The 24,953-nt window shown below is 46.8% G+C and overlaps 1 protein-coding gene across 10 annotated transcripts in view; it reads right to left on the reverse strand.

Annotated features, from left to right (window-relative positions):
• Nucleotides 1-24,953, reverse strand: part of HPCAL1 (hippocalcin like 1) — a 1,564,223-nt gene that overhangs the window by 351,132 nt on the left and 1,188,138 nt on the right. The window lies entirely within an intron of this gene.

Genomic DNA, 24,953 nt, shown 5'->3' on the forward strand with positions numbered 1-24,953 from the left:
CATCTCAACATGATGACGAAGGACGCTGGGTAATGGCAAAGGTTGTGATTCAAAATAAAACTTTGATTCGATTAAACATTTATGGTCCAGTTCGGCCAGATCCTAAATTTTGGAACAATATCAAAATCCATATTCCTACTATGGACAGCCCTAATATTGTAATTGCTGGTGACTTTAATAAATGGTTAGATCCATTCGCAGACAGGCTTTCATCTCAAAAATTTCAACCTGATAAAACCCATAAATGTTTCCAATCTGCCATTGCCTCGCGTCCTCTTTACGATATCTGGAAAACATGTAATCCTGATACCCTTGAATATACCTTTTTTTCCAATGTTCATCATACCCGTTCTATGATAGACTATATTATGGTTAGTAAGTCTCTCCTTCCCTCACTCCAAAAGTCTGACATTGGTTCTATCTTTCTATCTGACCATGCACCTGTCCATGCGTCCTTTGATCTCACCTCAACTTCCTCCAAATTCAGTCGATGGAAATTCAATACATTTCTATTGTCTGATGCTACTTTTGTTAAGGAAGCTACGGTCTATATTAATGAGTTTTTTCTCCTGAATGACCCTTCTGATACCTCTATTCCTAATAATTGGGACGCTTTTAAAGCTGCTTTCCGCGCATTTACTATTTCTTATGTTGCAAAAAAGAAGAAATGTAATAGACTCAAATATGACGACCAACTCAAGCTTATTAAATCCCTTGAGCACTCGTATTTTTCCTCTAAATCCAAAGATGCGGGGCGTGGCCAAGATGGCGGAGTGAACGGACGTGTTCTGCCCGAGCTCCCGCGCCCGCCTAGGCCCTGAGCCCTAACCATCGCTTCTCTCCCCCCTAGCCGATCCCGGCGACCGGGTGTGGGCGAGAAGGTCTCCAGGCACAGCTGAGTGGTACTCCGGTCCTCCGGCGGGCCACGGCACGGACAGCGGAGATCTCGACCGCTGGGGCGCTGAGCGGAGGTGACGGTGCGGGCCGCATCGAGGTCCCGGATGAGGCGGCGCCGACCCGGAGAGCAGAGGGACGGGCTTGGAGGAGAACGGCCGCGCGACGGCGGCTCTGCAGCACTGGCCGCCGGAGCTCGAGGTGACCCGGCCTGAGGCCCAGCGGTGCAGCGGGCCCCGGCCCCGCCCCCGTAGCTGCGCGAGGCCGCGGCGGCGACCTAGCTGGAAGAAGAGCAGAGGCCCGGAACACCGCCGTAGCGGAGCAGCGGAGGGCCGGACACTGGCTGGCGAGACGCCCTGGAAAGGGCAGCGGCACACAGGAGGTCCAGTGAATTGGTGGGCCCATACCCGGAACACATAGGCCCGCACTCCGGTGAAGAAGAGTGCTCGGGTCCTGCACCCGCCCCACGATCTACCTGAGGCCGCGGCTGCGGCCTAGCTGGCGGAGGCCCGAGGCCGCGGACGTCCAGCGAAGGCGCACAGTCCGAGGCGGATTTCCGGAGGGCAGGGGCCCCGGCGCACAGTGGATAGCGCTTCCAGGCTGGGCCGGCGAATTCCGAGGTGCGGCAGCGGGACGGAGATGGAGCGGGGCCCTGGCCTCCAACCCCCCAGATCTGGCCGGAGGAGGTGAGGAGCAGACCGGGAGAGCGAGTGGTGGTGTGGGCGCCCAGTGGAGCGAAGACCTGCTGAGCGCCGCGCTGGGGTGATCCTACTGATTCAGCGTGCCTACCTTCCAGAACACGGCTGGGGAGATGAGCGGGGCCCCGGGAAGCAACAGCCGGGTAGTGTTGGGACGCCATTATCGGGTCAGGCCTGAGGGGAGTGCAGAGCGCCCTGGGACATTGCGGATTGACCGCGGGAAGAACCAGAGATTGCGGAGCTGTTGCAGGCCGGAGCATCAGAACCGGGTGCCAAGAGCAGGGCCCCGGTCAGAGCCTTCCCCTCCCCCCACGGACTCGACGGCAGAGGTGAGGAGTGGGCTGGGTGTGTGCATCAAGACGCGGAGCCCCCAGTGGAGCTCCAGGTTGCCCTGAGTAGACAGGCAGTCTGAGACATTTTACACCGGGGTGGCCGTGGGTCCACGACATCGCCTGATACCCATTGAAAAGGACGGAGGAGTCACCTGGGAACAGCGACCGAGTGGCGCTGGGCTCTCCCTGAGTAACCGGAAGCCGGGGGCTCGAACGTGTGTGTAGCGTACAACACAACAAGATAGCTGACTCACCGAGGACAGGCCTGCAAAGCGGAGGCTCTCGGAGGTGCATGCCAGAGGCACGAGCCTGATCAAGGAACGGATTGGCTGGGGGCTGCTAGAGCTCACACGCGAGCTGCGGACCAGTGCGGAAGATGGCCGGGCAGAAGGGCGGCAAAGGAGGCAGTCGCACACTCACGGAAATGCTCAATAAACCACCCAGCAAAGGAGACAAGGCCTCAACGCAGTCAGGAGGCGCATGCGGATCTCACGGGGGGAGCAGCGGAGAGCCTCCAGTCACCAGATCCTTTTTAGAATCCCTGTTCGGGACTTTGAGGGACGACTTTCAGGAGTTGAAAAAGGAGGTAGCCGGTGAAGTACGGGAACTGCGCAGGGAGGTGGATGGACTCGGGGAGAGGGTGGAAGCAGTTGAGAGCTCCACACAAAGGCAGGACGATGAGATTACGCACTTGCAGCAGGAGGTACTCCGCCTCAGGGACCAACACATAGACCTTCACCTACACAATGAAGATCTGGAAAACAGGGCGAGACGGAACAACATAAGGGTCCGGGGAGTACCGTCCACAGAGGAGACCTCCGGCATAGTGGCCTATCTGCAAGAACTGTTCCACACTGTCCTTGGCGAGCCTGCAGATTTCCCTATCAGGATTGATAGAGCTCACAGAGTAGGCCCGCAGCGTCGGACGAATGGACCTCCACCGGATGTGCTGGCTTTCCTTCCTGACTTCCCGCTAAAAGAGCGGATTATGTACGAGGCGAGGAAGAAACAATCTATAGCATTTAGAGGTCACCAAGTGGCGCTATATCAGGATCTAGCTGCGACTACGCTCCAGAAGCGCAGGGCGTTCAAGATTGCAACAGACTTCCTACGACAACACGACACGCCCTACTCTTGGGGGCACCCTTTCCGCCTCATTTTCCGATGGAATGGAGAGTCGCACCAGTTACGGTCTCTTCAAGATGTTTGCGAAGTCCTAGGGATCACAGCAGAGGAAGAGGAGTCGTCCACACCACAAAGGAGGAGGAATTCGACTGATGGTGGCTGGCGGAGAGTCTCGAGACGCAGGACACAGAGGGCCGCACAGAGACCGGACTCGCCGACGGTCAGATCTGGAATGTCGGACGCAACTCGTACAGCAGCCGAGACTTCGTGGTCGAGGGGGAAGTGGCGCTGACCGCATAATAGGACTCCGGGGGGAGAGTGACAATGCATTACTGATGGAGCTGGCTTGGAGAGGGGGTGGGCGCGGGGAAGCGAGGGCGGGGTGCTGGTGGCAAGTCGCCCATGAAGGTAAATCACCACAGACCTGTCCGTAAGGGGCAGGCCTGGGACTATTTGGACTATCAACGGTTAAGGAGGATGGGTTGGAAGGTTCAAGTTGGGGAAAGGGGGAAGGGAAGGTGGGGGTCGGGGAGTTGGGGTTCGGGGGCCTTGGGATCCGGGAGGGGGGAGTTCGGGGAAGCTCAGTCCGGTGTCTCTATTATGTTCGCTCAGCTTAGCCAGACCTCACGGGCCGATCCACAGAAGGAATTGGCATTTGCCGCTTTTGCCTGTCTAGTACTGGAAGGTTACATTAATCTGGCATGGCAGGCTTGAAAGTAGTGACTTTGAATGTGAAAGGCCTAAACAACCCCACAAAACGAAGGGCGGTTCTCTCCTTGTTAGAGGCCTCGCAGGCAGACATTTGTCTGCTACAAGAAACGCACTTGCTGGTGGGTGACTGTCATAGACTGCGGTCCCGTGCCTTCCCCACTCAGTTCTTTTCTTCCCACACCACTAAAACGGCAGGAGTTGCTATATTGGTATCTAAATCCTTTAGGGGTGAGGTGCTACACAAATTAGCTGAACAAAAAGGGAGACTACTGGCGTACAGGTTTAAGTTGGGGCTTACGCAATTCACAGTGGGGTCGGTTTACTGCCCAAACGAGCGTCAGAAACACTTACTCCACACCGCGTTGATAGATGTCACAGCATCCCCTGATCGGCATCTCATCCTGGGGGGGACCTGAACATGGTGTTTGATTCCTCACTAGACAGATCGGCACAGCGCTTTCCACAGACTGGGGAACTATCGATCTCCATGAAAACACATTTAGCTGAACTCGACTTGCACGATCTTTGGAGAGGGTTTCACCCCACAGATAGGGACTACTCTTATTTCTCACACGCGCACAAAACATATGCACGTCTGGACTATCTGCTGGTTTCTGGCCCGGTTCGGGACATGGCCACTGCCTCTGAGGTCGGGGTCATCTCCCTATCAGACCACGCACCGGTCTCAGGTACCTTCCTGCCCCCATCGACCCCGGTTCAGCGCGGAGTCTGGCGTCTACGGGACGCCCTTCTACACAAAAAACCTGTGGTACAGCGTATCACTGAGGCTGTGGCGGAATTTCAACTGCACAACGCTAACACCGACACCACATTGGCGACTCAATGGGGGGCGCTTAAGTCGGTTTTACGGGGAGAATTTATATCAATATCGGCAACCGAAAATAAGGAAAGGAAAGTTAAACGGGAAGAACTCACGCACAAGGTCAGGGAATTGGAGCAGGTGCATCGGCGTACGGGGGCTCCTAGAATTTGGAAACAATTAAAAGCGGTGAGGAAGCTCCTGTCGTCTCTGGACCTGGACAGAGCTGAATATGCGGCCCTCCGTCTGAAAAACGCTTTTTACACGGGGGGGATCGCTGTGGCCGGTTATTAGCAGCTAAGCTCAGAATTGCACACCAATGCCGTCGAGTCAAAGAACTTGCGGTGCCCGGCGGGCGCGCAGTCACGGAAGACGCAGACATAGCTGAAGCTTTGACAGTTCTACTCGGAGCTCTATGCGGAGGACGGCGCAACGACTGGGGACCCGGATGAATATCTGGACTCAGTGACTCTCCCGTCCCAAACCCAAATACAGACTGAATACCTGGACCGAGAGATTAGGATAGAAGAGGTTATCACGGCAATCGCTAGGCTAAAACTAGGGAAGGCTCCGGGACCGGATGGATACACCACCCTTTTCTATAGGACGTTTTGCACTACCTTAGCTCCAATACTGACCAAACTGTTTAACTCTTTTGGCTGCCCTGGTGCTATTCCACCGGATCTCCTGCATGCCACGGTATCGGTCATACCAAAACCGGGGAAGGACAGGGCTCAGTGCGGCTCGTACAGACCGATCTCCCTGCTAAACGTTGACCTTAAAATCTACACAGGGATCCTGGCGGCGAGGCTGGCGCAATATCTCCCCGGACTGATTGAATCGGACCAGTCCAGCTTTGTACCCGGTAGGCAAACGGTAGATAATACCAAGCGGTTGGTGCACGTATTGGAGAAGGCTTCCCGGATCCCTGGGGAAAGGATGCTCCTCTCGGTTGTCGCCGAAAAAGCGTTTGACCGGGTGCATTGGCCGTATCTTGAGCGGGTGATGGCTCGAATGGGTGTAGGGGAGAAATTTAGGTGCATGGTCTTTAATTGTTATAAGTTCCCGTCAGCGACAGTGCGCGTCAATGGCTGTGGATCGAGGCGCTTTAATATTGAACGCGGCACGAGACAGGGGTGCCCGCTATCTCCTTTACTCTTTGCTCTCTATATGGAGCCCTTTGCCCAGAGAGTGAGACGAAATGCAGATGCTACGGGTGTGCGGATGGGGGGTTATACCCACACGGTCAGTTTGTATGCAGATGATGTCATTTTTGCGCTAGAGGATCCGCAGAGGGCTTTGCCCGCGTGTATGGAAGAGCTTGGGGCTTTCGCGAGAACGGCCGGGTTCAAGATGAATATGGGGAAATCCACGGCGTTGGATATCTCCCTGACACCTGGGACGAGACGAGATTTGCAGAGGCGTTACCCACTGAGGTGGTCGCGGGACCATGTGCCTTATCTAGGTATCCTGCTGGCTCCCACGCTGTCGGCGATGGTAGCGGTTAATTATGAGACGTTAGGCAAGAAAGTGAAAGAGGAACTGGGGAGATGGAACAAGGGGACGATATCGTGGCTAGGCAGGATAGCGGCGCTGAAGATGACTGTGCTACCACAGATCCTATATCTCTTCCGGGCACTTCCGCTGCAGCCCCCTAAAGGCTGGATGCGAATGATGCAGACGGCTCTATCCCAATTTGTCTGGCAAGGCCGAATGCCCCGGATGAAGAGATCATTGACGACCCTGGCGCCGGAGGCGGGTGGGCTGGGAATCCCTGACCTTCAAAAATATTTCCAGGTGTCGCAGCTGAGGTACTTGGTGGAGTGGAGCAGATGGGAGTCGGACAAGCACTGGCTCTTCCAAGATCAGGCGGTGGCGGGCCGTCCATTGCAGGAAATACGTTTCCTGCGCAGACAACACAGACCCCCGAACCTTTACGCCTCATTTGTCACTAGGGTCCCGCTGAGGGTATGGGACGCCACTTGCGAACGGTTCGAGCTTACCTCGTTCCCCTCTCCGTTCACTCCTATTGTGGACAATCCAGACTTCCCGCCAGGGACGGAACCAGGCGCCTTTGCGCACTGGCGAGAGAAAGGCTGCAGAGCGCTTTTTCATGTGTACGGGGAGGACGGGATCCTCCCCCTCGAGAGCCTTAAAGAGAGTTACCAGCTGGTCGAGACGGATAGGATGCGATATTGGCAAGTCAGACATTGGGCGCTACAACCACAGGTGCGAGACGCGGCGGACAGAAACCTGCTCCCCTATGAGCGATGGTTGGCGACGCGCACTTCGGATGCGAAACTCATATCGGATCTCTATAAAATGCTACAGCCTCCGACCACACACATCTATAACCCTGGTAGGGAGAGATGGAACAGGGAACTGGGGAGAACACTTAGCCACAAGGAATGGGAGCAGATCTCATACCGAGCGCGACATTCCGCATATCATGTGGGGCTCACAGAAACCTTCACCAAGGTTTCGACATACTGGTACCGCACTCCCGAACGCTTGCACGAAATGAACAGGCACATAGACACTACATGCTGGCGCGCTTGTGGACACACTGGGACTCTGACGCATATCTTATGGGAATGCCCACTGCTACAGGACTATTGGAGGGAGGTGATCGATGAAATTGATAAATGTTTTGACATTGAATTACCCCGTTTCCCAGCCTACACCCTACTGGGCCTACCTAATGCCTTAATGTTTCCGTTTAAATCCCGGAGAGGGAGACACATAGCCATTGCCTTGGGCTCCGCTGTGCAGAACATCCTAATACACTGGCGCACATCCACTGTTCCCTCGATCACGGGCTGGTTACACAGGCTGTGGCATGTACTGGGCATGGAGAAAATTTCGCTTACACTGGCTGGGGAGGTCGACCAATTCACAGAGCTGTGGCAGCCATTCCATACTTTATTAGCTACTGAATTCAGGGAGCTTACGTGCCCCAGATATCTGAGACTCCTTAGGCTTACACCACCGATCACCTGAATGGCCAGTAGGGAGTGGGAGTGTTGGGCACGCATGTTGGGTACACAACGGGAGTGGGCTTGTGAGTTTCTGAGAACTTCTTTGCGCAGCACCGGACTGAGAGTTGGGGGAGGGGGAAGGGGATGGGCATGGGGGGTTGTTGGGGTAGTTTGTTACATTAACTGTGAAGTACAGAGGGATTGTTATCTGCTTTCTGGTCGACATTCGACTGCATTGCTCGAGGATGCCACCCATAGCGGCTCTCGCCTGGCTCAGACTGTAGCACCTCGAAGGTGGCGGTGAGCTCTAGAGACTGCATCAGCTTTTATTTCGCATGCTGGGAACTGTCTATTATTGCCTGGTCTTTTTCTTGTTTTACATTGCTATGCCGCTGTACTTCCTTAATAAAGATATTTAAACCTAAATCCAAAGATGCTCTTCAGAATCTAATCAAAGCGAAGTCGGAGTTAAAGAAGATTGCTACGATCGAAGCTTGTAACACCTTATTGAAAATTAAATCCAAATACCATGGGGGCCAAAACAAAGCGGGTGAAATGCTGGCAAACTATCTCAAAATCAAATCTGAACGTAAAACGATTGGTCCTATTCTTAATGACCAAACTAATAAGTTGGTTTCCTGAGACGAGGATATTGTATAATTCTTTCATAATTACTATCAAACTCTTTATACTGATGATACTCACCCATCGGACTCTAACCTAACGTCTTTTTTTTTAGGGTCTCCCATCTCCTCCTTCACTCCCAGATGAATTTGCCCAACTTGAGGAAGATATTTCTCTTCAAGAAATTCTCCAAGCCATCTCATCCCTTAAAAAATCTAAAGCCCCGGGTCCTGATGGATTACCTATTATATTTTACTCTGCATTTCATAACATATTTGTGCCCCAATTACATCAACTTTTTAATTTTTTTATCTCATCTGCCAAAGCTTCTGGATCCTTCCTGGAAGCCCTAATTATCATAATTCCCACACCAGACAAAGATCACTCCCAATGTAAAAATGTGCGCCCTATTTCCCTGATTAATTATGATTGTAAAATATTTGCTTAAATTCTTGCCTCTCGCCTAGATGTCCTCGTCCCTTTTTTAATTAAAACTGATCAGGTTGGCTTTGTAAAAGGCAGGTTGGCTTCGCATAATGCTCGTATGTTCGCTAATATTATTTCCCAAAGTAATCATTTAAATCTCCCTTTGCAGCTCTGTCCTTGGATGCAGAGAAAGCCTTTGATCGGATCAACTGGCAATTTATGTTTCGGTCTTTGCAATGGGTTGGTTTTGGTCCCTTTTTTATTTCCTTAGTTAAACTCCTTTATTCCTCCTCCCGTGCTAGTATTTTTGTCAACAATCAATTTTCTAGATTTTTCTTCTTGAATAGAGGCACGAGACAGGGTTGTCCTCTTTCCCCATTATTATTTATCCTATGTCTTGAACCGTTTTTGGAACGTATCCGAACTAACCCCAATATCCATGGTTTTAAATGAGCGTCTATTGAAACAAAAATATCTGCATATGCAGATGATATCCTTGTTTATATGGCTGACCCAGTCTCATCTTTACCACATTTCATGGATGAAGTTCGTTTATACTCTTCCATCTCTGGTTATAAACTTAATCTCTCCAAAACAGAAGTCCTTCCTCTCAACTCCATTTGTTACCAATACATGTTTCAATCCACTGACTTTGCTGGTGCCCTTCCAAAATAAAATACCTTGGCATTTAGTTTTCCTCCTCTCTCGATGATTTTACCTTTGATTATCTTGTTAACAAACTCCAGTCCCTTCTCCAAAGTTGGTCTCCCTTATTTTTGTCCTGGTGGGGACGACTGGATACTATTAAAATGATGATTACGCCACATATTCTTTATACTGTATCTATGCTCCCCATAAAAATTCAGTGCTCATACTTTGCTCGTTTGAATTCTATATGTACCAAATTCTTGTGGAATGATCAACACCCCCGCATTGCTTTGCAAACTCATTCGTCCAAAAAAAGAAGGTGGAGTATGGTTTCCCAACTTTAAATTATATCACTCTGCTTTTGTTATAAAACAATCCTTCACTTTAGCATATGATTTTTTGACTTCGCCTGTACCCAGATGGGTGGTGTTTGAACGCTCCTTGTTGAAAGATTTTTCGTTTCAACATGCTGTTTTCATGTCCAATTGTTCCTTTTTGTCCAAACACCCAGTTCTGAAGTACTCGAGGTCGCTGCTGCTTGACGCTGTTACCAAAGACCTATCTTCCCTTCAATGTTTTTTGAGTTTGAGTTTGAAATTATTTGTAAAGCGCGCATACACCAGCGGTTTCTTGGCGCTACAGCTAACAAAGATCCGGGGCCAGAAGACAGGGGAAACTGCGGGGGTTTTAGTCAAAGGACTTTATGAACAAATGGGCCTTGAGGTGTTTTCGAAATTTTGGGTACAGGGTGAGGGTTCGGAGTTCCAGGGGGAGGGAGTTCCAAAGGAGCGGGGCAAGGGTGGCAAATTTCGAGCCTCCCCACTTCCTTCTCCGGTAGCGTGGGATGGTGAGGAGGGACTGGGAGGACGAGCGTAGTTCCCTGGTGGGAACATAAGGGGTGATCTCAGATGAGATGAACGCTGGTGCCAAGCCTAGGCGAGCCAAGAAGGTGATGGAGGCGAGCTTAAATTGGACCTGGGCTCGCACAGGGAGCCAGTGTAAAGACTTCAAGAGGGGGTGGAGTGGTGGAATTTCGAGAGTTTGAAGACCAGGCGGGCCGCCTGGTTTTGTATCTGTTGCAAACGCCGTAAGCTATATGCAGGAATACCTGCATATAGGGCGTTGCCGTAATCCAGGCGGGACACCACCATGGCCAAGATGATAAGTTTGAGAGCGGTAAAAGTAAAGAAACGGGACACCCTGCGTATAGTGCGCAGTGAAAGGAAAGAAGAAGAGACCACAGAGCTGACCTGGGAGTGAAGGGTGAGTTGAGAATTGAGTTTTATGCCTAGAGTTTTAACTGAGGTAGAGGGGACAGGAGAAGGGCCAAGAGAGGGGGGCCAGAACAGAGAGGACCAGGGGCTGGATGAACCACCCGTCAACACCAGCTCGGTCTTGTCGGGTTGAGTTTCAAGTGGTTGTGGTTCATCCAGTCCCGGATATGGAGCATGATCGATTGGAAGTTTAGAGCAGAAGAGGGGGAGGAGGACAGATTGAAAACAAGCTGGAGGTCGTCCGCATAATTAAATACGGTGACCTCCATTTGTTGCAGAGAAAAGATAAGAGGGGCGATATAAAGATTAAACAGAAGGGGGGAGAGGGAAGAGCCTTGGGGGACCCCGCACTGAACTTTCCGGACGTCCGCTGTGAAATCACCCAGGCGCACGGCCTGGGTGCGGTCGCTCAGGAAGGAGGATAGCCAAACCAGAGCGGTCCCCCGATCACCGCCGCCTTGACACGGGAAAGTAAGATGGTATGATCCACCATGTCAAAAGCGGCTGAGAGATCGAGGAGCACCAGGGCCTGGCGCTGGTTGGTATCCATACCCTCCCTGAGGTTGTCCAGGACCGAGATGACAACGGACTCCGTAGAGTGTGCGGGGCGGAAGCCGGCCTGGCGGGGGGCAAGAGCTCCTTGCATCTCCACAAAGGAGCTCAGAGCGCAGGTGACATGGCGCTCGAGCACCTTAGCCAGAAATGGCAAGAGGGAGATGGGGCGGAAATTAGCAGGGATAGAGGGGTCCGCACCGGGTTTTTTCAGGATAGGCACAATAACCGCAGATTTCAAAGGGTTCGGTACCACGCCTTGAGCAAGAGAGCTGTTAAGGAGATGAAGGGGGGGGGTCTGGACAGGTGACAAAAATGTGGCGGAGAATGTGGGCAGGACAGGGGTCAGGTGGAGAGCCAGATTTGACCAAAGGTACTAAGGAGGTCAGAGATTCCTTAGTTATGGGGGGGAGGGTGGTGAGTTCTCCCTTGGGAGGGGGACATTGGGGGTCAACAAAGGAGGGAGAAGGGGGAGGGATGTTGGCTTTAATGGTAGCAATTTATCGTCCACTGTGTGGTATAATAAGTTCCTCAAATATAAGGGCAAGTCTTTCTATTACAAATACTGGAAAGAAAAGGGGATATCTTTTGTACATCAATTCCTTTCCAATAATTCTATTCTCTCTTTCCAAGGTTTGCAAAATCTGTATCAACTGCCTATTTCGTGTTTACGGGAAGATATCATCATAACTGATGCTATTCGCTCTCACTTATCGTCCCTTTCTCCGCCCAATGTTTTACCCTCCTTTTTTTCCCCACATCCCCACTCTACCCTTTGTTCTCTTTACAACAACCAAAAGCTGCCCATGTATATAGATTACTGGTTTCTAATGTTTTAGATTGTCCTAAATCCTTTGTTGAGACTGCCTGGGAAGCTGATTTGAATATTTTGTTACCAGTTGATGTTTGGGTCCGTTTATGGTCCAAATTATTTAAGGTTTCTATTGCTGCACGCATCACTCAATCCCTTTTTTTCATTTATCATAGAGTTGTTTTTACACCTGTAAGTATTTCCAAGTTTTCTCCTGCTTCAGCTTCTAAATGCTGGTCTTGTTCTTCTGAACCAGGTACACTTAAACATCAACTGTTTGACTGCCCTTCTGTCTTCTCATTTTGGAACTCTATCTGGGATATATCCATGCGTATGTTTAAATGTTCTGCACCATTATCGTTAGCAAATGTATTTTTAGGTTCTTTATCAGATGATATAGATATGATCTCATCTAATGCTCGGTTACTTGATTTGTTCATTGCTATTGCATTTAAAGTGATTCTATCTTGCTGGAAAGATAATTCTAAAATTTCTGTTATAACTTGGTGGAATTTCATATGCGATGAACATTGTATTTCTGCTGCTTCTTCTTCTTCTGTCCCTCTAAAAATCAAATCTGATCTCCTATGGCTCCCCTTTGTTTCTTACCTCTCTTCTACCCATTCCATGTGAGTTCATATCCTGTTCTTCTTGCATTTTCCCAACTTTCACCTAGCTTCTTTCTCTCCCCCTCCTCCTTCCTTCTCTGTCTTTTCCCTCTTTCCTCTCTTCTCTCTTCTTCTTTTCTTTACTCTTATTTCTTCTCCTCATTGGTGTTTCTGGAATTTTTTATTAACTTGAATGCCTCCTGTCTTAAATTATTATAATCACTTACATTATTGTATGGATTTGTTTGTGTTTTTGCTAAAACTCAATAAAAAATTCTTAAACAAAAAAAAATTCCCATGAACTATGGAATAATTGTTTTGAAGCATGGATTTACAAGTCCTTAATTGAAACTGCTTGGGAGTTCACGCTGTGATAGTAACCTACATCACTCAATAACAATGCAGGGTAAATGCCCTTTGACTAAATTGCCATTGAAATCTCTCAATACGGCTCATTTTGTTGAAGAATGCGGCAGCTGCATTTATAAACTGGAAGCCCTACGTTCCCTCAATGTTGACTCAGTCTGCGGAGTCAATACCATTTTAATAACACTTAAAAAGGAAATAGAGCAGCTTAAAGCTTCTGAACTTGCTGATCTTTAATGCCCAGTGTCAGTAAAAAAAGGAGAGGAATGAAAAGTACTTAGCTAACAAATGAAGATAGGCTTTTTCAGTATATTCTGAAAGAGGAGTGTGAGGTGAGCAAATTAACATGAAAAAAACGACCTGAAATGTAAGATCCCAGCTCTTTGGTTTTCCTCTTCAAGTATCTTGGATATAAGCATCCAAATATTGTTCATAATATAAAAGTGAAAAATTGTATTCACACTCTCTCACTCTTAGCAAGGGACAGTTTATGCAAAGACAATTTGCGTAAACATAGATTTGGAAGATCTTATATTTTAAGACTTCTTGCATTTTAAATGACTGGTATTATCTAAATGGTTTACTTTCTTGTTCACAGTGACGTTGCCACACCTGCTAATAAACTACTTCACATTGAAATATTACCTGTGTATGTGGGTAACCAGCCCCAAGTCAACAGCTTACGTTTGTACTAATTATAAGTAGTAGTATATCTCTGACCGTATGTAAGAAATCTGCAAAATGTCAGTGAAAACTTATATGTTACCTTCATGAGCAGATTCTCAAAACGAAATCATAAATTTACTTTCCTTGGTTTACTCTTACACTGGACATAACTATAACATTTTATTAGAATTCATACAAAGCAAATAATTCAAGTAATCCTCCTGACAAGCTGCATCATGCAACGCTTCCTAGGTGTATACATATGTAGCTATTTATCAATGAGCAAATGTTGTATGTGTACATTTCCATATGTAATGCTTAGTAAATGTTTGTAAATACTAAAAAAAACAGGTTGGGGGGTGATCGCCAGCTTTACAAGGTCTCCTCACACTAGAACACTTACTACTCACTCCACATGGTGAGTTGATTGTTTGAAATACTTAGCTAATTTTACAAGCCTAAATCCATTTTGGCGTGTAAATTCACCTTTTGTTAATACAACATTTGAATTTATATTCATAATAATATTTTTGCACCTACAACTAGTTTGGATGCACCAATAACTTTCCCATTGGGGCCCAAGTGAATCTCCCAATACATTTTAATTTAATACAGACATCCTTTAGGTGCCATGATCTTTCTAAAATAATACACTTGCCTTTTCTTCACGCCACAACTTTATTTCCTTCATTCAGAATTGCTTTCGCCCTCTCATCCTAAATTAGACTACTTTGTAATACATGTATAGTGATATTAGACTCGAGTACGGCCTGTTCACTTAAGCAAAAAAGCACATAAAATGTGGAATAGCTTCCAAATCTAGTTAAAACCACACCTGTTACAGCAGTATCTACCTACATTAGTGGATACCATTCAATTTCTGTTCTTCGAATAAGGAATTTCGTCAATTATGAAGAAACATGATACAAGAAACACTAAAAAAATATTATTTATAGCACACCCTGAATTAACGTGGAGTCATTAAAGATGCTTGCCAGCACAGTAACCGGACAGGCACTGCTTCTTTGCATGCACATGAATGGAGAAAATAATGACATCAGTCCATCATGACATGCCAACTCAGACTGGGTGGGTGAAAAAAAATCTATTATTGTTTGGAAGGATCTTATATGTATGGATATTGATTCCCAGTACTAGGGTAGGGATTTGGACACAATGTACAAACAATCAATCACAAACCTGAATGTGCAATAAGCACATCAACTGCCTAATGAGTAATAATTGGGAAGGTTAACATTTTTTTCTCTCAGCAGGCATCAAACCTATTATTGTTAGGAACGAGACATTAAAAAGGTATCCTACGTGTGTGAACTTAAAAGTGTTTGTAACAATCTTGTTCGAAAAATTTACACTGAGATTAACTCTGATACTGCTACTAGCTGCAAAGTGGTAAGTGATAACGTTAGTAACATCGAGGTTATCTTATCTCTGCGGGGCTTTGCTTAGTTGCCTTACGTCTTTAGACAAAGGTTACCCCATTACTTTAGAGAACCTGGGGTAATACAACGATTTAAAGGAGCAATGGTTCACTGGGATACAAGTCTTTAAGACAACGTTAAAGAGTCTTCTGTGAAACGAAGGCAACAAAACTTTTTTTTACCGATGCACTATCCGAACAGAGTCTTGCAATCGAGTTATTTATTCCATCATATCAACCATCATTTTATCATCAAAAAGAGAGGTCGGGTATTCATTCTGCAAATGACAAAGGAGGAGCAGTTCCAGGTGCTCGCTGAAACAAACCAAAGTGCAACCCTAATTAAAAAGACAAATGACTCCTGTCTATACTAATATTTCACTGTTATTGGAGTCTATATAAGTCTGGTGTCGCTGATACGCCTAAAAAGACTGCTCCCAATTGTATTAATTTATGTAATATTCTTTCATCAGGAATGTAAATTATACACAATGTTTCTGTTCCTTTCACTTGGATAAATACTAGTCTGCACGGTGCTGGTTATTTGAAATTATACCTTTAAATGCTGGTTGGCCCCTTACGTATACTGGACTCGTTTGCCCAGAGCCCTTTGTTGGTTCTTTTTGCCCTCTTAAGTAAGTTTTGTAGTAAGTTATCGAGTCTATGTTAATGTACAATTGTTGTACTCTCTCGTTTTTGAAAGTTCTAACTTAATACATTTAACTGATTTAGGTGTGCCCAAACAGGATTGATTCCTTGGCTCGCCATTCTCTGCCAACACCCAACCATGGTGTTACGTTTTTAAAATTCTGAGTTTGTGTTTCTCCAGAGCAGGCACTTTTTTTAAACTATATGGTCTAGCAGTATGGATGGCTTGGTACTCCTACACCTTGTAGTCGTCTGCCTAATGTAATATTTCCTATACATTGATTCGCACACTGATTCATTGTCTCTGTGTAATGTGTATGTAATGTAAAGTGCTTAACACCTTTCACTAGTTTGAGTGGCGCTATTAAACAAAATAAATGCATGAGCGAGAGAGAGAAAGTGAGAGAGAGAGAGGTTATAGAGACTTGAGGGACACTGTTAAAGGGTAATGAGGGTATCCATGGTGGAGGCGGTCATTGGGGCACCAACAAACAGTCTTGCACCCGGCGCCACCTGCACTAAATCCGGCCCTGAATGCAGTACGGTGACAGTATCTGGACAGTATGAACACGTACATTACGGGACATGCCAGCCATATGACACTGGCGCTGCTAACAGACGTCATCAACTCATGACATTTTACACATACACCCTATCATGACATGTGTAACAGAGCAGTCAGTTTACATCTTCCCAATCATATGACCATGGTGATTGACAGCTTGACCTTACATGACTTTACACTTCTATTTTCTTCTCCTGCAGTACTAGCAGGACAGGGGCATGTCTATCACTGGTGAATGCTAGCTACCATACTCCAATAATGTTAAGATAGTTTTGATGGAGTTTCTCAAGCATTCCCTTGTGCTTATGCCATAATTACGAAGAGTTGTGAGTCCATTACTAATTGAAAGTTTGACAGGATATGTTAAATATTGGATGGATTTGTTAGCATGAGCTGAAAGCCATTTTGTATTTCTGGCAGCCATTTTAGTTAGCCATGTGCTGCCACATGCTCGCCATGTGCTCTGTCCTCCCTCAGTGTTGACTGCTCTTGTAATCTGACTAGAAACGAACTATATTCAGCATCTTCCACCTTCGCGCATGCTCAGTTGAGCTTGTAGCTGTCCTTGCAACTGTTCCTAGTCTGTAAATGTCAGGATGTGTTTGCCCAAAACAGCCACTGTTAGCTCCTCCCACTTTGTTGAGCAAGCAGATCTTGTATGCCCATATTAGTCATTTCGCATGCTTACATGAGCCAGGACTGACCCTTGGTCTTATGCTATGTAACCCTAAGCATATATAAGGCCCCAGTTTTCTGTACTCCTTAGACTGCCTCATTCATTTGCTAAGGTTTCTGTGTGACAGTCTCCCTCATCCGATGTTTAATAAATATGCATTTTATATGACAGCTTCTGTGCTAATTTCTTCTTTGTTTGTTTAAAAGGACCAAGTATCAGTGGGACCCCTGAGAAGGTTTGTTGTTTTCTTCAGATCCAAGTTAAAAGAAATCTTGCCAGTTTTTAGAATCGCTTGTGTTGCTTTCACACTTGACTGTGATGCTGCACACCCAACACTTCCGGATCGTATAGGAAATATGAGGGAGAAGTGTTTTGTAACAAGGAAGAGCCAGCTGTTTAGCTTAAACTATTGTGTGCCGGGCAATAGTGGCATGGTTTCTATAAACAGCACTTATTCACAAACCTGACAGATAATGAACAGGAAAAAAGTACCGCATAATCAAAAAACGTGACTGCCAATGGAGCCAAGAAATGACAGACTATAAAATATTAAGCGATTATGCTATTTGTGTGAAGGACTTGGCAAGAGTTCTGGCGTCTGAGTACAATATGGCATGATTCATTTAAAAGTTGGGCCAAGCAAACAGTTGGCTGCTAGCATTGTTTAATTGAAAACGTGTGCAACCTGGATTAACTGGCCATGCAAAACAATATTATTATTTTTTTTTAAACAGGCTCTACTTCTAGCTTGTGTTTTTTCCTCCAACCAGGGGGTAGCCATTTTTCCCAACAGAAAACAATGTAGGCCTTTACTCCTCCAATTTTCCTACCTCCTATCACGGTGTACGAAAAAGGTAGCATTTCCTATCTGCCAGTGACTCAAATAGGCCAAACTTGTTCAGCTCTTGTGGTGGCTTTAGATCCTCGAATGGTCCCATTTATTTCCCAATCCTGCTTTCCACTGCTGGACTCTTTTCAGATATGCAGATATGAATTTGTGCATTTACAGGTAACTGAAACATTAATAAATAAGAACAACATAACACTTTTCTCCCAATTCAAATATGCTTCCGCAAAACATAACGACAAGTCGTCTGCTCTTTCAGGCTTATCTCAGAGGCCATGTGTAAAGTATTTGTACATAACACATACGGTAACAGTGAAAACACTACAAATGGGCATACCAGTTTATAAAAATAATCAATCTTTACCTAAACCAAACAAGACCAAAACAACAAATATCCAACATAAATTACTCAAAATATCACTTTAAAAAGGTTTAAGCAATTCTGTCATTATAACTCTATGGATGCGTTGGTTTTAGCCAAAAATGACTTTGGTGCATAAAAATCCAAGACGAACAGCTGCAAAGGAGGAATGCGTCAGAAAGCATAGCAATGCCGTCGGTTCTTGAGCCAAAGGGTAATGGAAGTGTTAGTTCTGCTGCAGTCAGGAGAAGTGTTGTGTAGATTCCTTATTGCGAGGAGAAGCCATGTGGCGATTTTCAGAGGCGACTCCTTTCGGTGTGTGATGCATTGAAAACTGAATTTGGAAAAAGGGGGGTGGTGATGGACAGAGTTTGTGAATGATGCAGAATACTCTTACCCAGTCAAGAGATCAGGGCTTTATCCATCACCGTTTTTTACCTCACTGCACCATCCCAGCTCAGAACCTGGCTATATGCAAATAAGTCTGTTCCTGTCCCAGTGCATGATGGGAACAGGGCAAACCAAACTACCAAGCCAATTCTTATACTGGGAAGGAAACAAGCTTCCGGGGACCGGTTTCTGGCATTTCAGCCGTCGTCGGCCCGGCTTGCTTGAATCCTGATGGTGCAATGAGCAAGGGACTCACGTCTGAGTATACCCTCCCACACATAGTGTGGACAAACCGAATTTGGAAAAAGGGGGTGGTGATGGACAGAGTTTCTGAATGATGCAGAATACTCTTACCCAGTCAAGAGATCAGGGCTTTATCCATCACCGTTTTTTAGCTCACTGCACCATCCCAGCTCAGAACCTGGCTATATGCAAATTAGTCTGTTCCTGTCCCAGTGCATGATGGGAACAGGGCAAACCAAACTACCAAGCCAATTCTTATACTGGGAAGGAAACAAGCTTCCGTGGACCGGATTCTGGCATTTCAGCCGAATTTGGAAAAAGGGGGTGGTGATGGACAGAGTTTCTGAATGATGCAGAATACTCTTACCCAGTCAAGAGATCAGGGCTTCATCCATCACTGTTTTTTAGCTCACTGCACCATCCCAGCTCAGAACCTTTGCTTAATTGTTTTGTCCACCATAAGCGTGGAAGGGTATACTCAGACGTGAGTCCCTTGCTCATTGCACCATCAGGATTCAAGCAAGCTGGGCCGAAGACGGCTGTAATGCCAGAAACCGGTCCCCGGAAGCTTGTTTCCGTCCAGTGAAAGAATTGGCTTGGTAGTTTGGTCTGCCCTGTTCCCATGATGCACTGGGCCAGGGACAGACTAATTTGCATATAGCCAGGTTCTGAGCTGGGATCTAAAAAAGTGAGCTAAAAAAGGGTGTTGGATCAAGCCCTGATCTCTTGACTGGGTGAGATTATTCTGCTTAATTCAGAAACTCTGTCCATCACCACCCCCTTTTGCTTAATTGCATTGAAAACTCGGCACACAGGTGCGATGCGTGGAAACCTGGATGCGCTGGGGTCAATGCAGTGGTGGCAAAACAGATGATGGTCGATTCTTTCAGGTGCAGAATGGTGATGCGTCGATTCTTTCAGCCTGCTTTGGGGTTCTCAGACGTGAGAGACAATGTGCTTTCCATTCGGGTTGCGGCAGTTCTTTAGGATACGCACAGTAGCTGCGTCGATGTTTCAGCTGCACCACAGTGATGCGTTGGTTTTTCAACCGCACTGCAAGCTTGTGACAGGATAAACAGCACTGGAAAAGTGATGCATGGATTTTCAAGTCTAGAAGCAGCTGAACCACCTCCAAGGGCCCAGAACTAGAATTGGGACCGCTTGGCAGGTCAGAACTCCCAGCAGTAGAGTTCAGGGGGGCCGCACATGAAGGCTTTGATGGCCCTGAGACTTCCAACAGGAGGCAAACACACACACACCCTTGGTGCAGGGCCGGCGCTAGGCATTGGCAGTGTGGGCAGCTGCACAGGGCCTCGCACTCAGCTGAAAGACAGGGGGGCCCGCTTCTGTGTGAAAGGCCACACTTTAACAGTTAGCCCACCTGCTCCTCTCAGGCCCCCTGCCCCACACTATTACAATACACATGCAAGATGTCTTGAGTTGATCTTGCTGGTCAGGGCGTCGTCATGTCATTCCTGGGGGTGCAGGGGTGGGGGGAAGGTACAAACAGAGTGGGGAAGGCACAGCAGCCAGGCCAGCAATTATGGCACAGCGTGTCCGGGGCGGGGCAGCACCTCTCTTAAGTACCGGCCATTCCCTTCCTCCATTTTGTTGCTAGGTGACAGAAGTGCCCTTTGTTTCCAGGACCAGCCAGACACAGGTAAAGCAAGGTGGATGAGGGGAGGAGGGAGTAGCCAGATCAACTGCCTTTTGTTAACTTTTGCATCAGTGCTGGGGCAGTGTTTAATGAAATACCTTGTTACTGCTTCAAAGGCCCAGGGGGGGGCACCCTTTCCCAGGGCCTCTAAGCATTAGAGCAAGTTGCAAGGTCCAGGCGTGGGCCCCCCTTCAAGGCCTTGTAGCCAGTACTCCCTCTTTCCTTTCCTTTATATGTTCCCCTGTGAAATTAATCCAAAATATAAAAACGCTTTTGCTGGAAATGTCGTCTTTTTTCTGACATTTTTCACTTCCAAAGTGCAGCCTTGTGATGGAGAGAAATAAAATGTTCAAAATGTAAAAAATAACTAAAGCAAGACAGAGTGGGTCGAAATGGGCCAGATTGATTTTATTCACAGTCAAAACTATTAGTGCCAATTTACAGAGTTTGCCAGTGAAGCGCTACTTTCGTTTTCATGGTTTTTTCTCACAGCATTGTTTTCCCCGGGTGGGGAAGTGCACCATTCCTGGATGTACCTCCATACCTGCTTGATGGGTGGATTCAAAAACAAAATGCATACCGCAGCTCTGTATTCATGAATGAAGTCTTGTTAAACCATATTGCTTACGTTTTGTAAGGACATAAGCAATTGACATTGAAACTGGTCCCTTCCGGCCCTGTAGTCGCGGCTTGAACTTTTCAAGCAAAAGCAATCAATGAATCCTGAATAATAAGTACAAAAGTGTTAAGGTAACCAGGTTGTTCCTGCTTACATTTCACATGCTTTTACTTAATCTTATATTCCTTATGAGTGTTTGCTTTTTCCAGGATGTTGTCACTTTTTTAGGTCTCGTAGAACAACGCGCATGCGTTGTTCTGCAAGAGTTATAGTAAGGGGCATTCAAAAATGCTACCAAAGTCTGCAGTCGGATCTGGCACAGTGCATGCGCACCGGGCGCACGCACCTTCTGTCTGCCTGCAGGCTTTGGGAGCATTTTCCCGGCTGCTTTGATGTTCTCAGTGAGCCGCTCGGCCACTGAGAACATCAAAGCGGCCGCAAAATTGCTCACCATTTACCACCCACTTCCTTATGGGCTCAAACAACAAAGGCTATCAGTTCGGCTGGCCAGCCTGCAGCCAAGCATAGTTTGCTGTGGTTGCATTTTCCACTGACTTGTTTTTTTTCTCACTTTTTTGTTGTTGTTCTTGTCAGCCGGGTGGCGCTGCCAATGCTTGTTTTTTTCCTTGTCTGAGTTGAAGTATTGTTTGTTTCATATCCATGCCCACAGCATGAGCTCCATTTAAGAAAAGCACATTTGAAGCTGTCACGAAGGTAGTAGCGTTCAATGAAAAAAGGGACCCGATTTCGATTTGCTTTCTAGCAGCAGGGGCGCATCTTCGGTTGGGAAAGTTACTAGTTTTGGCATTGGGGCTTGACTTGGGAGCCAGCTGGCCGATGGACAACATTGGGGCAATGCTGGGCTGTATTTCGTAATGGAGGCAGGAGTGCTAGAGGTTTCTCACGCTGGCTGCTGGAGTTAATGACAATAGACTAACATTGGCGCGCGCACGTTGCGGTGTTTGTGATGGACTGGGTCCTTTACGCATGTTAACGTCTTTTTTTTCTTTTTGGCGCTTAAACAATGCACTCCTAGTCGTTTACTATTGTACATGCTAACTCTTCTAGGTTTTTGGCGTTCTAGTGAGGGACATCCTTGCCAAACCCCGAGTGTCATAGATGCGTGCGACTTCCTTATTGTTTTCGGCCTCCCCCCACCCCCTTCCTTCCTCCTCGTCCCCCTTTCTTTTTCTTGTCACCTATTTTGCTTCCTGTCACACTACACCCCCTTACTCTCCCTCCCAGACCTCTTACATAAACTAACTTAACTTCCTACAGCCTGTCTTACACTAGACTAGACTCAGAGCCACGTTGCTATGTCTATAATGTGTGCTTTCCTCCACCTTGTGCTGCTTCTTTAATTTCTTTTAGAGCAAGCTCTCCATACGTGCATGTATTTTTGCACCTGTCTCCGCTGTCTGCCTCTCTCCCCTCCTGTGTTGCTCTCTCATCCGTTTTTTTCTCTCCCATCCTGCGCTGCTCTCTCGTGTGATTCTCTCCCCAACCCTGCACTCCCTGTTGCTCTCTGTATTGCTTTCCCATGGTATCCTTTCGGAGTGTGCACAGGATGCTTTTCCCCTTTCTCCTCGCCACGTGCTTCTCTGCTACTTCCTAAAAAATAAAATAAAAAAAAAAGTATATATATGGCGGATTGGTGCTGGGCTAAACTTTAAATAAAATCGTATTGCACCACTTCTGGGTCTCGCCTGTTCCTGCTTGTCGGTGTGGCAAATTGCGCTGCGCTACATCTGCTGAGAACTGAACGTACCTCATATATATATATATATACATACAAATACATATATATATATATATATATATATACAAATACATATATATATATACATACAAATACATATATATATATACATACAAATACATATATACATATATATATATATATATATGCATTTACACAAAAAAAACGTAATTTTTTTATCTACCAATCCAAGTGGCCGGATGTAGTGGCTTTGCCAAGGCTCCTTTACACATCTCAACGTTTCTTCATTGCCATCGCCACCACTCAGCCAAGGCAAGCTGCACCCAAGTGAGGGCCTTTACCACTGGCCAGGTTTCTTTCTGGGTTCACCACGAGCTGAACGACGGTCTCTTAAGGTGCTTCTGTACAAGGATTTTTTCGGTACTGCCCAATTGTGAGGCCTATTATGACCCCTTTCTTAATGTTCATTTTCTACAGTTTATTTAAGAAACCGCTAATATGTTTACTAGACCCTAGTGTAAGTAGAATGTGCTGCAATACAACAGTCACGTTTTTTGCAACATAACTTGTGATAGGTGGCTCCGCCAATGAGCAGGTCAAGAAATTATGACCTATTGGAGGGAGCGACACAGCAGACCTCATTCCCCTGATGCCTTTCTGACAGCAAGCCATTCTACTCCCCTCAAAAGTCATGAATGACCTCTCCACCTAACATATATGGCAGCAGTGGTAAGGTAACTTTTTTCATAATTTACAACCCTTTTGCGGAAGTTGCATCTATGCGGTGCACTTGTTTAAATCTGATATGTGCGTCACCTGATACTAGATGAAGTAAAGATGGTTTTTCTCTTCTTCTTGCTGTACTTTATTTTATTCAATCCTAAGATAAAGAAGTGCATTTTTGTTCACTTTTTTCATAGCACAAGTTCAATGGGAAGTCTTGATTGTGTTTGCGTAAAATCTTTACATGCCATTTCGATTTTGTTATTGAGCACACAAGTAGAAAGACAGAGTCCTGACTGAAACTTACAAAGGGAACTAAACCACCTTAACCCAGTTTAGATTTACTCACAAGTTAATTCCTCCCTAACTTTTTTCCTCCTTGTTTGCTCCTCTCTTAGGTAACTGTCCTCTTAACTCGCATCGCATCGCACTGATCCCTTTAGGTCACTCACACAAGCATCCACGCCCACAAGAACTCCGAGCCATTAACTCGCGTTTTGTAGAAATACATCCAAATATATATTTGAAATAGAAAGGTTATGCATAACTACACCCCTCTCTCTCTCTCTACACACCCCTACCTCTCTACACCCCTCTCTCTCTACATGTCTCTCTCTCTCTACATGTCTCTCTCTCTCTCTCTACATGTCTCTCTCTCTCTCTCTACATGTCTCTCTCTCTCTCTCTACACCCCTCTCTCTCTCTCTACACACCCCTCTCTACACCCCTCTCTCTCTACTTGTCTCTCTCTCCCTCTCTACACCCCTCTCTCCCTCTCTACACCCCTCTCTCCCTCTCTACACCCCTCTCTCCCTCTCTACACCCCTCTCTCTCTCTCTACACACCCCTCTCTACACCCCTCTCTCTCTACACCCCCCTCTCTCTCTCTCTACACATGTCTCTCTCTCTCTTTACACACCCCTCTATCTCTACACACCCCCTCTCTCTCTACACCCCACTCTCTCTACACCCCACTCTTAACACCTCTATCTGTCTATCGCCCTCACTCTATCTATCTATCTATCTGTCTATCGCCCTCACTCTATCTATCTATCTGTCTATCGCCCTCACTCTATCTATCTATCTGTCTATCGCCCTCACTCTATCTATCTATCTGTCTATCGCCCTCACTCTATCTATCTATCGCCCTCACTCTATCTGTCTATCGCCCTCACTCTATCTGTCTATCGCCCTCACTCTATCTATCTATCTATCTGTCTATCGCCCTCACTCTATCTATCTATCTGTCTATCGCCCTCACTCTATCTGTCTATCGCCCTCACTCTATCTGTCTATCGCCCTCACTCTATCTGTCTATCGCCCTCACTCTATCTGTCTATCGCCCTCACTCTATCTATCTATCTGTCTATCGCCCTCACTCTATCTATCTATCTGTCTATCGCCCTCACTCTATCTGTCTATCGCCCTCACTCTATCTGTCTATCGCCCTCACTCTATCTGTCTATCGCCCTCACTCTATCTGTCTATCGCCCTCACTCTATCTGTCTATCGCCCTCACTCTATCTGTCTATC

The sequence above is a fragment of the Lissotriton vulgaris genome, chromosome 6 (genome assembly GCF_964263255.1).
Source record: "Lissotriton vulgaris chromosome 6, aLisVul1.2, whole genome shotgun sequence".
NCBI classification, from domain to species: domain Eukaryota; kingdom Metazoa; phylum Chordata; class Amphibia; order Caudata; family Salamandridae; genus Lissotriton; species Lissotriton vulgaris.